Raw genomic sequence first — 3,943 nt, 5'->3', positions numbered from 1 at the left:
TTTATACGCTCTCGGAAACCACCGAAGTCCTGTGACTTATTACAATATTCTCTGCTGTGCTGCAGCGGCCTGAAAACAAGCCCCGTCTGCCTGTAGTAACTCAGGCAGTAACCGAGGGCGTTTCCTCCAGCAGCTCAGCGGGTGGCCAAGGGGACAGTTGCTATGGTAGAGAGCGATGGGAACTTTCTAGGCATGGACGCGTTGCAAAGCCCCAGTCCCTTTAAAGACCTGCTAGTCCTGTTAGGTCTCTCTCCGGGGAGAAACATACTTCCGTCCTTGGCTTCGCCGAGAAAAAATTCACGCCGAAGCCTGGTTTGTGAAGGTTAGAAGCCGTTTCAGGCATTACAGTAAATGAACACAAGCCAGACAGAGTCTGGCCCAGCTGTGCTGGGCAGCGGCTGGGAGAGGGCCAGAGAGAAAAACTGCTGCTGCTGCCCCTGCCCCGGTTGGGAGGTGTAGCCGATGGTACTGGTCGACCCTATTGGCTGAATTCAATTCACCTGGCCTACATGGAGTCCCACCCCGGTTTACCAGCTTCCTGTCTCAAAGACCTGAATGTGTGCATGCCCCCCAGCCTTAAGCAGCCTCCCACTTCCTGTAGTGGGGAAGGGAAGGCTAAGGCTTGTAGAGGGACAACCCCCTAATTCTGCCTGTAGCTACCTAACAGGCCTCTCCTGTGTGTTCTGGTATGCCCGCGTAAGATACAGTCTGACCTGCACGCAGTGTTGTGATCAAAATCGAAAATGTACTGGAGCAAACCAAGAACCGAGTTTAAAATTAAAAACCGAAAGCAGAGCACACAGTGTCACCTCTTGGCAGAAGACAGAGACTGCCTGAATCGCCAGGACACTCTGAATTGTTCATAGTGACTCACTTTTTACATAGGTTGGGCATATATATATATGTAACACCCCTCTCCAGTGCGCCCATTCAGTACCGAGGAGGAGATGCAGCCACGCAGCAGCGCTTAGAACCTGGCTCCCACCTGTTCTGCCAGTAGTAGTCATTCACAGCTATTCATGGCCATCCTAATAGCCACGGCCTGCAGCCGAAGGCTGTGTGTACAAGCCATGCCACAAAATGGTGCCACGGATCCTTCCCACGGTAACTTTTGGTCAAACCAGTCAGCCAAGTAATGGAAAACTGGCCAGTTGGTCACAAAACTGGGATGAACCTGTCTCCGAATTAGCCTCTCCTGTGTGCCACCCCTCCTTCCCCTCCTCCTCCTCTTCCTCCATAGCTGAGACAGCTCAGCTCCCTCCCCCAAGCCCACAGCACCCTCCCTGCAGTTCCCTGACAAACCGCAGAATTTTAACCCTTTCTCCACCCACCTGCAAAACCCTAAGAACCAGGCAAGGCTGTGAAGCCTTGGGAATTCCCAGAGAGCACCTGCGGACATGATTACGGAACTGTATTTTTAGCACACACGTATTTTCTCATTGTCCCTGTTCCATTAGTGACCCGGCTAGCTCATTTGCATCTAGAGCCTCAAAGCCAAAGCCAGCCATCCATTTGCGAGTTTGTGCGGCTGAACTGCCTTGAGCCTGCGTTAGTTAATTAGCACTTCCTGCCAGCCTGAAGGTCAGACTGTTTCCTTTTGTTTCACCCAGCAGTGAATCCCCTCATTAAGGCCGATGGGAAATGAATAATTAAACATTTGCCATTTTCCTGTTTCAGGTAATGAGAGGCCCTAGGATCCCAGAGGGTGCCCCAAGAGGAAGAAGCAGCAGGCAAGTGGTGAAGACTTTTACCCTGTGCCCTAGCCAGCCATCATAGGGTGACCTGGAGTAAAGAAGCTTCCACCAAAGCTCTGCCCCTAAGTTAAGACAAAACAAAATGAAAACAGCTGTGGGGCATCTCTTAGGCTAAACAAGAGCATCAGCTCCGGCCTTGGCCCCGCCCCACGTTGACTGTGTGATCTGGGGAAAGGGCAGCTCGCTTTTAGACACTCCAGCTTCTTTGCTTGTGAAGTGGGGCGAGGCAGGCACCCCACTTTTGGGGTGTGAGCACTAAAAGCACTGGTGACGGAGGCAATCGGGTATGTCAGAGCAGGGCCGGCCACAGAGTAAGAGCTCCCTCACTGTCCCTGCCTGACAGTCTCACCCTCACGCCGTGAGTGCTAGGGCCTCAGCCAGAGCCTCACTCGCACCAGAAGTTCACTCTGGCCCCAGGCACGGAGAGCCCACTAGGGCAAGGACTAAAAATGACAGCCACATGGTGCCGTCCAGCTAATGGTGACTCAAGGTGACCCCACGTGCAGACTAGAACTGCTTCACAGGGGTTTCAAGGCAGTGGCCAGTCCAAAGCAGATCTCCGCACCTTGACCCCGAGGCACCTTTGTTGGATTTGAACCACCAGCCTTTAAGAAGCAGAGCACCCTATCATCTGCATCACCAGGCAAGGAAACTGTGGTAGGCCCTGGGGCGAAGGCGGGAGGGGTGCTGGTGGGATTTCCTAGGTACCCAAGGGTCTACAACCTTCGAGAATTGAACTTTTCTCAAACCCCCTCTAATTAGTCTGAATAGATTTGGGGGGAGTGGCAGTACCCCTGGTGAAGGACTGGTGAAACAGCCCACAACAGCCCCCACTGGCCCAATCTGGGTGGCTTTCTCTGGTCCTCCCATCTCACTGGAGGCCAGCTTGCCCTGGACCTTCCCAGTCCTGCTCTATTGAGACTAGTCCAGGACCCCAGATTGGTCCATTGCCCTGCCTCGTCCTTTAGCATGCTTTCAGACGGCCTCAAGCTTGGACTAACTCAAGGTGAGCTCAGCCCTAATAAGGAAATCCTGGCACAGCAGGGAAATCCATCTGCGTCTAATGAGACCATTGATTTTGCTGTGCCAGGCAGTGATCTGTGCACAGCTGGGAGAAGGCCCTTCAGGATCCAGCAGCCAGGGAAAGCTCTCTAGAGGGGCACGATCTTGGCTGGGTATGGAAGACCCTATGGGGTTTGCTTGACAGGGAGCAGGGAAGAAGACATTTCAAGTAAGCGGGGCGTAGGAGCAGAGTGGGGAGGGCTTGGGAAGATGAGGGAATCTTCCATGGGATCGAATACTGTCTGAGCAAGAGAGTCATGGCCAGAGCTGCGCAGAGACACAGACCAGTGTGCAAAGGTCTGAGGGTGGGATCCAGGTCTTGGGCTTTATCCTGAAGCCAACATCAGATGTAGAGAAGTATTTTAGGAAGAGGAGGCGGGCAGTGTCGTGCATGAGGAAATGGTCGGGATAGGGCTGGTAAGGCAGACATTTCTTAGGGGGCCAGGGCCTGGGGGAATGGGGACCTGGGAATGAACAAGGGACATGAAAGACATGTGTTGTGATTAGTGCCTTTGAGTCGGCTCCAGCTCTACCGCAACCGGATGCACAGAAGGGTGGGAAACACTGCCCACGTCCTCCCAAGCCCTGCCATGCTGGAGCCTGTGAGACACCGGTTAGAGCTGAAGGGGCTAGAAAGCACTGCTCGAAATGGAGTTTAAAACCTTGTTCTGTTAGTTTTCTGCCCAACGTAGCCATTCATTTTTAGTGGGGGAAAGAGGTTGCCCCCTTTCCTAAGTCCTGGGAAGAACTTTTTCCAACAGCTTGTGAGAGAACACAAGTCGTAGAGAACCAGCGGTGGAGACAGGCTGACAGTGCTGACGTCTCCTGAAAGAAGTACCAGCAAACTGATGCCTCTCCTGGCCAGCACAACAGTGCCGTGGTTCCCTCCTCAGCACTGGGCCGTGCTTGCCAGACATCCCCCAGAGCCAGTAAAATATCCGGAGAATGATGTGGTCAGCACGGGTTCTAGCCTCTCGTTGAAAACCACATCTATGAAAATCAGAAAAACAAATCTGGGACATACCTGAAATGTCTTTTCATCCTTTTCAGAGCAGAGAACCAGACAAGAGGGTGAAGAACAGTGTGCGCCAGCTCCCGTGCTAGAAGGTAAACATTTCAACTCCCCC

The 3,943-nt window shown here is 53.1% G+C and overlaps 1 long non-coding RNA gene across 2 annotated transcripts in view; it reads left to right on the top strand.

Moving 5' to 3' along the window:
• Positions 1 to 1,939: 1,939 nt before the first annotated feature.
• Positions 1,940 to 3,943, top strand: part of LOC123521367 — a 177,255-nt gene continuing 175,251 nt past the window's right edge. For both annotated transcript variants that reach the window (XR_006679818.1, XR_006679816.1), the window contains exons 1-2: positions 1,940 to 2,411; positions 3,867 to 3,923. This is a non-coding gene — a long non-coding RNA (uncharacterized LOC123521367). The remainder of the gene's footprint in view (positions 2,412 to 3,866; positions 3,924 to 3,943) is intronic.

This window comes from Echinops telfairi, unplaced genomic scaffold (assembly GCF_000313985.2).
Source record: "Echinops telfairi isolate 266 unplaced genomic scaffold, ASM31398v2 ScPeMD7_12;HRSCAF=54, whole genome shotgun sequence".
NCBI lineage: Eukaryota > Metazoa > Chordata > Mammalia > Afrosoricida > Tenrecidae > Echinops > Echinops telfairi.
This window is presented reverse-complemented; position numbering and strand designations above follow the sequence as displayed.